Source organism: Onychomys torridus, chromosome 1, assembly GCF_903995425.1.
Source record: "Onychomys torridus chromosome 1, mOncTor1.1, whole genome shotgun sequence".
In the NCBI taxonomy this organism is placed as follows: Eukaryota; Metazoa; Chordata; class Mammalia; order Rodentia; family Cricetidae; genus Onychomys; species Onychomys torridus.
This window is the reverse complement of record NC_050443.1, coordinates 19,866,743-19,880,991: the sequence shown is the minus strand read 5'-3', so window position 1 is coordinate 19,880,991 and position 14,249 is coordinate 19,866,743.

The window sequence follows — 14,249 nt, the reverse complement described above, 5'->3', positions numbered from 1 at the left end:
TTGACCTACCAGGGTCCACATCCCCAAAGAAAACTGATTCTTCCTTACCTAATAGCCATCAACTGTCAAAAGTTCCTCAGCTAGTGATGGGAGTTCATGCACTTCAAATTCATGCTGGATTGTTGGTTGGCCTAATTTTGTGCAGGTTTTGTGTGGCAGTCACATCTGTCATGAGTTCATGAATGCAGCAGTTCTTTTACATCCAGAAGATACTGTTTTGTCCAGTCTTTCCCAATTTCTAGCTCTTACAATCTTTTTTGTCCACTCTTCAATAATGTTCCCTGAGCCCCATTTATGCTGAACACTCCATATACTTATTCTCTACACTTTGACTAGTTATGAGTCTCTGTCCACTGAACAAAGGCAGTTCTCTGATGAGGACTGAGAGGTCCACTAATCTATGGGTATTCTATCAGCTTATAGAATAGAGATACATATTTAGGAGACAGTTTGATACTATGTCTTTTAGCAAAATATAGAAGTAGATTCACATTTATGAGATTCCCCAGTCACGTGTCTTTAGCCAGATTTATAGTAATAGGCATGCATTTCCATATGTAGGTAAGGATTAAATCCAATTTATTAAAGAGTAGTTGGTTGTCAGGGACCATGATATCAGGAACCAAACATGAACCATGGAAAATTACTAGCTAGGCCAGAGAACACGTCATATGACCACTGCCCTTTCCCAGAGCAGGAACACCTGTTTACTAACCACAGGCCCCCAAAGATAAGAAGACATTTCACAGTCAGGTGCCATGACAACCAAACGTAAAGAGCATTCCATGGTCAGGTAGCCTAGCAACAGAATAAATGGTCCCTGACCAGTAACCTTAGCCAATATCTTGCAGTTGCATGATCTGCACATCTCCCATTTCTTGCACCCCTTCCATGTTCTGCATGCCCCTTTTCCCTTCCCTCCTTCCTGCCCCTTCCCCTCCTGTGATACATAAGCCTTGCTGAGGAAAATAAAATTTGTAGCTTGATCAGAATCCTGTCTTGCTGTTGTCTCTCATGTCCCCTGTTCCTTTCATTCGCTCCCACAGTTGTGTGGTCCCTGTTGAAACCCTGCTGGCTGGAGCAGTTGGTTACCCCCATAACATTGGTATCACTGTTATACTCATGGAAGTGTCTTTCTAGGCCACTCATTATACCTCAGTCATTATTATATCCCACAACATTAACATCTTGGTAAGACTGTTGATGGCATTTTTCCTCAAACAGCCTGCATAGCACCTTTTGATATGAGGTAGCAAGGAGAAAGCTTCTAGGTCAGCACAAACTTGATTTTTCCAGGTGTTATGATCAGTGTGTACTGTCTTCAGAAATAGGATTTTACCACAAAGCTCCAACATCAATATCAATAGCATAAATTATTTTAGAAGATCTCTGAAAGTCCCCAAACCAACAACTTGAAGGGAGAGTCCCACAGCTGGCACTGGGCTTTTATTTGGCAATCTACAACTTCTAGGAGTAACACTATTCCCCATGCAGGGTAGTCCCAGAAAGACAAATACTTCATATTCCTGCATGTTCTCTCTCAAGGAGATCCCAGTGTTATGAAAGCCCACTCTTTCATTATATAAATATACATATATACATATGTTTAAGTAGAGTTACCATTTCCTTCTTACATAACCTAAATGCTTACTCTTCATGTAATTTCCAGAAATGCTTTTTTCTATGTTAAAAATGGGGAAGCTGGAGCCCAGGAATTATCACTAGTCTAAGAACAAAACATCTGTCAATGAACAAACTATGATTATTCCAGCCACCTGGTCCTCACACTCCCAGTCCTCCACTTCTTTCATACAGCCTGCCTATTTCCTTTTACCTATCTAAAACTGACCCAAGATGACTTACCTCTTTTCTGACATCCCAAAGAAAGCCTGCTGTCCCTCTTGGTTCCCTGGATGTGACTCATGTTTTGGCCTTCCTTCATTCCCCTGTCCTTCCTCTCCTGAGCTCCAAGACTGTTTCTTCAGTAGTCCTATGATTTGCAATAAATTCACCTCTTTAGATCATCACCAGCTGGGAAACAAGACTTCAACTCCTGATTCTTTTGGGGGATACACTACCCCTTATCCACCCCTATGTGATAAGTCTGTGGAGACAGAAGCCCATTCTGCTCTACTCCCTGCAACCCTTCAGCAGCTATCAGTTACATAAATGCTTATTACTGAGCAATCCAATACAAATTCCATAACTTACACTCTCCTCTCCTACCTCCTTGGTCACTGGGGGTTCTAAAAGGAGACACAGCAGAACAGACATTCATCCCTTTAGAGACTCTACACAAGTTTTCATGTTATCAAGGTTCAATCATGGGATGTCATCACTGAATATTTCTCCAAGCCATCCTGTCCTCAATGAGTTTCTATGGTGTTCTCTTTGCTAGTGTGACTCGGTGGCCTTGTCATAGATGAACTGTCCTTCTACATGACCAGCAATGACAATGTGGCCAGTGTAGAAATTCCTTTTGGCATCTTGTCTCACTCCATGAAAATGCATGACTATGCTGATTCTTAAGAAAGGAGGGATCTGAAATCAGATGTGCAGATTCCTAGCTTGGTGCCTCCATGAGACTTGGAAGCAACAGATTGCCAGATAGAGTTGTAAAAACTTTATTCACAGGCAAGCACCTTAGTACTTGCAGACTTTTTCTGCACTGAATGGAATCATATAAAAAAAAATGACCATGCTCTCACATACTTGGTTTGCAGTTCCCTCTACTGCATATTGCAAGTGTAAGACTTTGGAGTCAGAATCTAGGCTACCCTTCCTCAATTTCCTCATGGAGCTTCAACTGGCAGCCATTACAGGTGAAGTGAAATGCAAGTCATGGTAATTTCTCCCTCAAACGCTTTCAGAGTAGGTGATGGGCCAGAGGCATACGGGAAGAAAAAAATGTAAATTAAATTCCAATAGCACCTGAAGAGAAACTCCCTTCTTCTCTCCTCTAGGACATCATTTTTCCACAACAGGAGTCTGTGGGTTTGAGGCTGGAAGAAGGGTTTTAGGGTGGAATCCAGGATACCACTGACTAGAGAGAAGATATGTCTTGTGCTGTAGCAATGTGGCTCATGTTCTCACAACTCAGCATTGGTTTTTATTCCAGTTAAGTTCTTGAGAGGGTGAAGTCTTGGATATTTTTTCCTCCTACAAAGAGGGAATGTGTTTGAATTCTGGGTGAATCTCTAGCTGAGAGAAAAAGCAAGTCTATTAGGTATTAGCAGACTTGTTTATAATAAAGTCAGGGTCTGCCTCCATTCTTACCCAAGGGACACTGGAAGAGATGTCTCTCTGACCTCGAGAGGCATCATATCTGTGTTTTGTGTTCTAAGCTTAGGTTGAGAGAGATGAAAGCAATCAAATAATGCTTAGCACATTGTGGCCACAGCAGTTAATATAAATACTTGTTCTAGAGATGAGTCAATAAATGAATCCATTAGTGATTGCATAAGTAGATAAATGGGTTGATACATCTCAAAGTACATACATATTATTTACTGGCTTTGCATTCAGATGAGATGTTTGGCCTTGAGAAGATTGGTAAAGACTTGTTTTATACAAAAGCTATTTAACAACTTTTTCATTCTGTCTGTATGTTTTAGGTTTTGACAGAATTTTCTTTGGTGTATAATTTTCTTCTATTTTTAAATGCAAGACTCCATCAATGTGCACACATTTAGCATTGGAAGTCCTAGCTGGGGACTTTAGGAGAAGCATTCTGTTGTTTGTGATGTTATGATGTAGTCAGTGTGATAAAATGTTAACTTTAACTGAGGTTGTGTCATTTAGATTCAATGTCATCCTGCTCCCTCTTAACTATGTGTCTTGGAGGAAATTATTATTCTTTGTGACCTTTTGTTTCTTTGTTAGAGGAATGAAGTGATGATGGTAATAACTATTTCAGATATAATGAAGATCAAAAAATGATAATTCATGCAAAGAATCCAGCAAGTGCTACTATCATTGCAGTGAATAGGGCACATGAATATGGTAGATATGATTAGAGTTCACTAACTCATTAAACAGTCAAATCTGAAGTGTATTTACATGTATTTAATAATTTATGTATTTGTGGTTGAAGATGAACATCTTGGGAAACATTGCAAAATTCCTTTTATGTTTTTGGTTTTTGTCTATTTGACATAAACTAAAGACATCTGGGAAGAAGGAACTTTGCTTGAGAAAATACCACCATCAGATTGGACAGTTGATAATTCTGTGGTAGATTTTCTTGATTGATGGGGGAGGGTCCAGCCTACTGTGGGTAGTGCCACCCCAATGAAGGTGGTCCTGGGTAGCAAGCAATGAGAGCAGTGTAGTAAGAAGCATTCCTCTGCTGGGTGGTGATGGTGCACCCTTTTAATCCCAGCACTCAGGAGGCAGAGCCAGGCAGATCTCTGTGAGTTGGAGGCCAGCATGGTCACAGAGTGAGATCCAGGACAGGCACCAAAACTACACAGAGAACCCTGTCTAAAAAAAAAAAAAAACAAAACATTCCTCTATGATCTATGCTTCTGTTTACTCCCTGCCTCACTTCCCTCAATGACAGACTGACAAAATAGTATAAGCCAAATAAACCCTTTCTTCTCCAAGTTGCTTTGGTCACAGTCTTCATCATAGCAATCAAAAGCAAACTAAACACCTTCTCAACTTCCTCCCCTGGAAAAAAACCTGAACAACTGAAAAAATAACTATCACTCAAGGTGGTGGATCAAACCAGTCATTGCCTTTATTTTCCAGTCACTCATATAATCAACATGATAATAATGAGATTAAATTTTAAACAAAGGCAGTCGCAGAGAAGGTCAGAGAAACAAAACATTAGAATCTGACAGAAGAACTCTGAGGGTAATAGCAGGAAGTCAGAGCAGCTGCTCACATTACAAAACAATAGGATGCTTGCACAGGTGTGATTATTAGCATATTTATAAGCTGTTTAACCCTAAAGACAAAAATAAATGAAAAGCATTAAATAGGAGTGAAAATAAGGCAAAAGTGGAAGAAATGATTCTATATATATACTGGATTAAGGGCTGAAGGCTCTGAGCTATCAGTATGTTGTTGCTATTGTTTTAAGACAATAAGCAGCCCACTGTTATCTGCCTTGCCAATTAAGGAGAAATGGAAGGAGAAAAAATTGGGTGGCTCTGACATCTGTTATTCTAGCAATTTCGCTTTCAACATTACTCATAATTATTTTATCCCAGTCCATGATCTGTCCTCAAAGCAAAATCATAGCTATTTATGAATAAAGTATAGTAGTCAGTATATTTTAAGTATAATAATAAAAATTTAGAGATCTATGATGGGTTGCTTGCACAAAGTAGACAGGATCTATGCATAAAGGATAATTGCCTCTGAGAAGGAGTTATGCCCAGTGCCAAGAAGATCTTACCTTCTCGCAATGTGGAAATTGTAAATTGATCGATTCTGAAACATTCCTTACAATTTAGGGCCTCAGACATGGTATACCATGCAAAGAAAAGATTCTATAGCAATGCATCAACATGGAAGGTTGAAACACAAAAAATTAAAGAGCCAAAGTATTTCACAATGCATTATTATAGAAAAGAGCCAGGCTGTTGACCTATGAGAAGAATTACAAGGTTATTGCTCTAAATGAATCATCTTGCTGTCTCTCCAGGAGTTATCTATGTCAGATGAACTGCCATATGTCCTGAACTAGTTGTCAGGATGCTACAGATACGGTTTCAGAGCTGGAGACCAGGAGAGAAAATTTGCCACACTGTGGATGGCATCTTGCATTTCCATGTGAACTGCACACACTTGGATGAAAAATAGAAAAGTTCCTAAGGAGCCAGAGGCAGGGGATTGAAAGTTCAGGGCCAGCCTAGGCAAAATAATGAGAAACTTCTTTAAAATGAAAAAGTAAAAAGGAAGTTGGGTGTGTAGCTCAAAGGTAGAAAGCTTACTTAGAACCCACCAGAGAGAAGCCAGTGCCACAGCTCAGCAGGTTTTCAGCTCTCAGCTATTGCTCTGACCTCTTGGCTATTAACTCTGTATTTGGCTCTGAGTTTCTTATTTAATAAAATGGTTACATCTACATTTGGCACCCAACGTGGCAAGAATTCATAAAAAACTGCTTGGCTTGGCAGTGAGTCCTGCTTCCCACCTGGGCGGGCCCAGCTCCCTAGCTTGGGTCCTGCTCCCTATCTCTGGCCTAGCTTGGCTTAGGACTCAGGTCCAACCAACCTTAGCTATAAGCAGTTACCGCAGCTGGAGTTACTTGCTTTTTAAAAAGCTGGTGCTACAAACAACTCAGGCCTGTGGGAGCTACCACTAATTGCAGTAGCTATACACAACTGCAGATAGGCTGCTTTTGGCTGAAACGCCAACGCATGTGGTCAGAACTTAAAGAAGCCAGAGCCCAAGCTCAACTCGGCTCAAGCAGCTTTCTTTCTTTCTTTTCTTTCTTTCTTTCTTTCTTTCTTTCTTTCTTTCTTTCTTTCTTTCTTTCTTTCTTTCTTTCTCTCTTTCTTTCTTTCTCTCCCCCCCCTCTCTCTCTTCCTACCTCAGATGCTAGGTAGCTGTTTTGAAATTCCCTCAGATTTCTACTGTTCTATGTAGACTTGGTAAGTCAATTATATCAGATATTTTAAAGGAAACTATTTAAAAGATATTTTTTTCCACATTTTAAAAAATTGGGTTTTATGTGTACATTGGAAGAAAATTGGGCTTTGTTTGAAATTTTAGCCAGTCTGACAATGGAACAACTATATGAGAAGATTAATGTTGATCGAATTATGCACATTATTACTCTTCTTATCCTTATTTTACTATTTAAAAAGATAGTCAATTTAAGTGCCAGAATAAAAATTTTAGAAAAACCTGTTAAAATGAATTATAGAGAAATTCAGATTGAGACAGAAGAAATTAACAATGAAGTTGTTTCAGGATTGGATTATAAGGTTATAGAAAGAAAGCCTGTTTTCACACAATCACTCTTAATTTATCCAGTAATCATACAGCAGTAACCATACAGTGAATACACAAAATATTTGTACTCCAGTTGAAATGTTAGACTTACAAAGGTTTAAGGAGGCAATAGTATCTTATGGGGTGCATTCCCCATATGTAAAGCAAATGCTAAACTCCTGGTCAACTTATAATAGGACTATACTACAGGATTGGCAGGAGCTGGCACATGCTGTTCTGGAACCCAGACAACAACTCCAGTGGCAAATGTGGTTCAAAGAGGAAGCTAAAAACATAGCAAAACAATGTAAGGATAAAGGTATACAAGTCTACCAGGATCAGCTTGTTGGAGAAGGCCAATATGCTGCAGCACAAACATAATGTTTATGTGATATCCAAACCCTAATTCTATGTCAAATGGCAGCCTTGAATGCATAGGACAGAGGTGAGGAACCAGGAAAGAAAACTGAATCATTTACAAAGGTTATACAGGGCCCAAAAGAATCTTTCACAGATTTCTTACAAGGACTGACTTTAGCAGTAAGTAGAATGGTCCCTAACTCAGAAGCTAGCCAGATAATAATTGAATCTTTTGCTTTTGAGAATGCAAATGCAGCATGCAAGAGAATAATCAGGCCATTAAAGACAAGATCTGCACCCTTGGAAGATTGGATTAGAGACACGGTTAATGTTGAGGTTCATGACCATGATAATATGTGGATAGGGAAAGCGATTTCAAGAGGTTTGAAGAATGTCAGATGTTTTGTATGTGGAAAGCAAGGACATTTGAAAAGGGACTGTAAACAGGGCATTTCTAGAAATAATGTTTCTTCAAGGAATAATGGCAACAGAAAGCCCTTTCCTTCTGGAGTATGCAGAATTTGTGGTAAGGGAAAACACTGGACCAACAAATGTAGATCAACAAGGGACAGACAAGGTAATACTTTGCCTCAGTCTTTGGGAAACTCCCAGAAGGACATCAAGCAGGTCTCCACAGTGAATCCAGTTCAGACCTTTCCTGCAATTGTAGAGGAGACCTCTATTCAGAGCAATTAAACAACCAAATGCCTTTTGGAATAAACCAGGCTACTCAGAGTAATGGAAAAACTGAGACAGAGAGAACAGAAAATTCAGAAAAAAACCTTAAAGAAAAATTTTTGGCAAACTTCCTTAAATGAACAAATACCAAAATTAACAATAAAAATAAATGGTGTTTTATTGTCTGGTCTGGTAGACACAGGTGCTGACATGACCATAATTGCACCAGAATTTTTGGCATCCCACTTGACTTCTTCAGGAAGTAAACGTTCAACTGTTAGGAACTGGAACATTATCTCAAGTGAAACAGAGTGCAAGATGGCTCAAATGTATAGGTCAATGAGGAAAGAGAGGAAAATTAAAACCATATGTGGCTAATATAGCTATGAATCTGTGGGGTTGAGACCTATTACAACAATGGAATACTCAGATTAACATCCCTCCAACCTCAGAAAAAAATCATAAACTAGCACATGTTTCTGAGAGAAATATTAGAAGGTATTATTCTAATGAGTGGTCACCAGTCATCCATATTATACAAAACAGAGCACAACAACTGATGATCTTCCAAAGACACCAACAGCTCTACCTTTAAAATGGTTAACAGACAAGCCTGTATGAGTTCATCAGTGGCCTTTAACAACAGAGAAACTTCAAGCTTTAGAAGAGCTGGTAGAAGAACAGTTAAATACTCAGCATATTGAAGAATCAACCAGCCCTTGGAATTCTCCTGTATTTGTTATTAAAAAGAAATCTGGTAAATGGAGAATTGTAACAGACCTTAGAGCAATTAACAAAGTAATTCAGCCAATGGGCTCTCTATAATCTGGAATTCCTTTGCCTACTCTGTTACCCAAAGGATGGCCTCTCATAGTTATTGATTTAAAAGACTGTTTCTTTTCAATACCCTTACAAGAAAAAGACAGACAAAGATTTCTTTCTTGTTTAGCATGCATAATTCCCTGGGTTGCATCCTCATAGCTGAAGGGAAAAAAAGTCAGGCTGACTCATAACAATCACCTGCTCCTTTGTCCAAACCTCTGTATTGGGTCTTCTTGATACCCAGTAGCTAGGTTCTGGCACAGGAAAGACCCTGAATCCAGAACTGCCAGACTAGTGCAGAGACTGGAGATGTACATCTGTAAGATTATATAACAGTACAATTGCAAAGAGAATGGACTGGCTGTTGACATTACAGGACACAGAGGCTTCTGAGTTAGATTTTTTTCTGCTGCTAGGATCAGAAACTTTTCTCTCAGAGGAGGTCTTAAGATTCAATAGTAGTTTTGAAGACTTGTCCAAGAGGACAACCTGCTTGCTCAGACACATGGAGGGATAAAAAGGCAAGTGAGGAGATGAGATGGGGAAAATGCCAGTTTGGCTAAAGTAGAACATCTGGGTAACAGGAAAATGATAAAGTAGTTTTAGTGATGACAAAAGAGGGCAGAGAGAAACCCAACTTTAGTGATGAGGGGGAAATAGAGGAAAGAAGAAAAACATACTGATAGCTTCTATCCAGCAGAGCTAGGGGTATTGTGTAAGTGTTTATTGTATCTTTTCTTTGAAGTGGTTTTTGTTTTTCCCTGTGCTATGTGGAAGCTTTTAAGATTTCCTTTCCTCCTTCTCCTCCTCCTTCTTCTTACTATTATTATTATCACTGTTATTTTAAATTATTTGTGTATGTACACATGAGTGCAGTAACTATAGAGACTTGAAGATGGCATTAGATTCCTCTAGAGCTGGAATTACAAGAATTTGTAACTGCATGGTGGTGGGAACCAAACTCCAGACCTGTAGGAGCAGCACACACTCTTAATCACCTTGTCATCTTTCCAATCCTAGGAGCTTTTTAATTTGATATGATCTGTGATTCTTTGAACGAGAATGACCCCAAAATGTTCCTATATTTGAATACTTGGTCTCTAGCTGGTAGAACTGTTGGGAAGGTTTGGAAGGGTGGTTTTGTGGAGAAGGTGTGTCACTGAGGAAGGGCTTTGAGGTTTCAGAAGATACCACCCCAGTGTCATGCACTCTTTGCCTCCTACCTGCAAATCCAGATGTGAGTTCTCGGTTGTTCCTGCTGTACTGGAACAACCTCTCTATTGCCACCATGGACTTTAATTTTCTGAAATCATAAACCCAAATTAAACATTTTGTATTTGGAAGTTGTGGTTGTGGTGTTTTGCCACAGCAATAGAAAAGTAATCAAGACATAATCTAATTTGTTTATTTTACTATTATTTCCTCAGCTATTAGCATTCTTTCCAGAATGTCCTTGTCTATATGCCTATATCTTGAAGTTTTTGTCCCCTGTGTTTCCCTTTAGCAGTTTCAGGTCTTCAATTAAAGCCTTTGCTCCATTTTTTTAAACTGTGTTTTATAGAAGGAGAACTATGAGAATCTGGTTTCAGTCTTCAGCATTTGAATATCTAGTTCACGTGGTTCCATTCCTTAGGGAGAATCCTTCCTTCAATAAATGTTTTGACACATTTGTTAAGCCTAAGAATACTGAATTGTGTGGGTTTATTTTGGAATTTTCTAATCCATTCATTAACAGGGCTGTTTTGTGTCATGATTGTTTTGTTTCTGTGCCTTTGTGATATCATTTGAAATTAGGTGATGTGATGCATTGCTCTTTTTTCTCAGGATTGTAGTGGTATTTGCTCTGCCCATGACCTTGTACTATAGGGCCTGAAGGAGGTGGTGCTTGTTGCTATAGGTGACCTGCCTGTACTGAATCCACCAGGTTTAAATGAGTCCCCAGGGGTGTCTTGGTCCTGGAGGACATGGGAATGGAGGGGAGGGGATGGAAGTAAGGTGTGGATGGGGGGAGGAGGGGGGAGGACAGGGGAACCCATATGTATAAAATTAAAACACATAATAATAATAATAATAATAATAATAATAATAATAATAAAAAATAGAAAAAGGAGAAGGGTCACAGCTCCTTCTCTCTGCTGCCTGGTTCCTGGTTTGAGCAAACTGACAGGTGGATTCATTCCCAGTCAGATCAGCTGTCAACTCCATTCTGTATTCTTGAGTGTATTTCCTCCATTTACCTTAATAAATTTCTCTAATACTCCTTAACCAGACTCTTATGGATTTATCACATTACAGGATCACTTTGGCTATTGGAGGTATATGCCTGATAGCTTGATCATGTATGTGTGAGAATTTGACACAAGCTAGAATCATCTCAATTTAGGGAATGCTTCCATGAGAGTGGGCTGTAAGCAAGACAGTGGGTGCATATTCTTGATTAGTGATTAATGCAGGTGGGACCAGTCCACTGTTTGTGGTGCTACCACTGGGCTTGTCATCCTGGGTTATGTACAAAAACAAACTGAGTGAGCCTTGAGGAGCAGGCCAGTAAGCAGTGTTCATCCATGGTTCTGCTTCAGATCCTGTCTCCAGGTCCTTCTCTGACATGCCTCAGTGATGAAGAATTGTAAGCTGAAATAAACTCTTTCCTCCCTAAGCTGTTTTTGGTCATAGAGTCTATGACAGCAATAGTAACCTGACTAGGACAGTGCATTTCCTAACTCCATGTTAATTTTTAAGATTCTTCTCAAATTGGCATTTTTATGGGGATTGCACCAAATCTGTAGATCATTGTTATAGTGTTGAGCCTGCCTATCCTTGAGCATCAAAATTTTTTCTGTTTTCAAATGTCTTTAATTTATTTTGTTGATGTTTTATAATTTTCTGTGTGGAGGATTTTTGTGAACACTTTGGCTAGGCTTATATCTAGGTTTTTTTTATTATTATTGATTATTTTGTTTTGAGGCTGTTGTGAATGGGATAGTTTTTCTGAATTCTTTCTTATAGAGTATGGTTTTAGTGTAGGAACACTCTGATTTGATGATGTTGATTATATATCCCATTATGCTGAAATTGCTTAACAGATCTAAGAGTGTCAAACAAGTTTTGCCCAGACTCAAAGACATTCTAAAACTATGGAACTTGACTTCATGGTGGTTTGAATGAGAAATATACCCCACACTGTCAGTATTTGAACACCTGGTTTCCAGCTGGTGTCATTGTTTGGGGAGGTTTGGGAGATCCAGCCTTCATGGCAGAATTGTATCAATGGGGAGAGATTTCAGAGTTTATAACTTTATACCATTTCCAGTTACTTTTCTCTTCTTTCTGCATGGAGATGGAAATGAAGTTTCCCAGCTTCTGCATGCTGCCATGGCCTGCCCCCATGATGGGCTCTTACACATTCGGAACTTTAATCCCAAATAAACCCTTGCTTCTATAAATTGCCTTGGTGATGGCATTTTGTCACAGCAACAGAGAAGTAAGTAATATACCTATCAACTACATTTCTTTTCACTTATCTACCAGAAAATGAAAAAGGCACAGCAAAGTTAAAACTAGAAAAACAATTAGATTTATATACTCTTTCACCAATTATGTGTTCTGTCCTTCCTTCTCATCTAATACTTACATTTCTTTCTATTTCTTTGTGTTATAATGTTCCCACACATACATTTATATATATATATATATGCATTCATTATAGGCTAGGATTCCCATATGAGGAAACACATGGGTCATTTTTTTGGGGGGGAGGTAAGGATATTATTAAGTGACTTTTACTTTCTTTCTTTTAACTTTTTTTAAAATTATATTTGTGTATTAATTTTACACATCAGCCATGGGTTCCCCTGTCCTTCCCGCTCCCTCCCTTACCTTCCCCCCATTCCCTCCCCTCCATTCCCATCTCCTCCAGTGCCAAGATTCCACTGGGGATTCATTTAAACCTGATGGATTCAGTACAGGCAAATCCAGTCCCCTCTTCCCAGGCTGAGTAAAGTGTCCCTGTGTAAGCCCAAGGTTCCAAACAGCCAGCTCATGCACTAAGGACAGGTCCCAGACCCATAGCCCGGATGCCTCCCAAACAGTTGAAGCTATTCAATTGTCTCACTTATCCAGAGGGCCTGATCCAGCTGGGGGCTTCACAGCCTTTGGTTCATAATTCATGTGCTTCCATTCATTTGGCTGTTTGTCCCTGTTCCTCTCCAATCTTGGTCTCAACAATTCACACTCTTATAGTGCCTCCTCTTTCTTGACAATTGGATTCCTGGAGCTCCACTTGGGGCCTGGCTGAGGATCTCAGCATCCACTTCCATCAGTTATTGGATGAGAGTTCCAGCATGACCGTTAGGGTGTTTGGCCATCTGATCACCAAACTAGGTCAGATCAGGCTTTCGCTCAACCATTGCCAGCAGTCTATAGTGGATGTATCATTGTGGAATTCTGGGGACCTCTCCAGCACTCTGCCCATTCCTGTTCTCATGTGGTCATCATTTATCACAGTCTATTATTCCTTATTCTCCTTTTCTGTTCTTGATCCATCAGGGATCTCCTGCTCCCCTAAGCTTTCTTTCCCTCAAACATTGCCCTTCATTACTCCCACTATCATCCAGGTTGTTCATGTAGATCTCATTCATTTCTCTGTAATTGGGCAATCCCTGTGTCTTTCCTAGGGTGCCATTTTCTAGGTAACCTTCCTGGAGTAGTGTAGCAGGGTAGTCATCTTTGTTTTACATCTAGTATCCTCCTGTGAGTGAGTACATACCATGTTTGTCCTTCTGAGTTTGGGTTACCTCACTCAGGATGATTTTTTCTAGATACATCCATTTGTATGCAAAACCTCATGATGTCATTGTTTTTCTCTGCTGAGTAGTACTCCATTGTGTACTTGTACCATATTTTCTTTATCCATTCTTCAGTTAAAGGGCATCTAGGTTGTTTCTGGGTTATGGCTATTACCAACAATGCTGATATCAACAGAGCTGAGCAAATGCCCTTGTAGTATGATTGAGCATGGATTCCAAATTTTCTAAGGAAGCACCATATTGATTTCCAAAGTGGCTGTACAAGCTTGCATTTCCACCAGCAGTGGAGGAGAGTTCCCCTTGCTCCACATCCTCTCCAGCATAAGCTGTCTTCTGTGTTCTTGATCTTAGCCATTCTGACAGGTGTAAGGTGGTATCTAAGATTTGTTTTGATTTGCATTTCCTGGATAATTAGGGATGTTGAGCAATTCCTTAAATGTCTTTCAGCCATTTGAAGTTCCTCTGTTGAGAATTCTCTGTTTAGTTCTATAGCCCGTTTCTTAATTGGACTGTTGGGCATTTTGTTGTCTAATTTTTTTAGTTCTTTATATATTCTGGATATCAGCCATCTGTCAGATGTGGGGTTGGTGGAGAACTTTTCCCATTCTGTAGGCTGTCGCTTTGTCTTGTTGACCA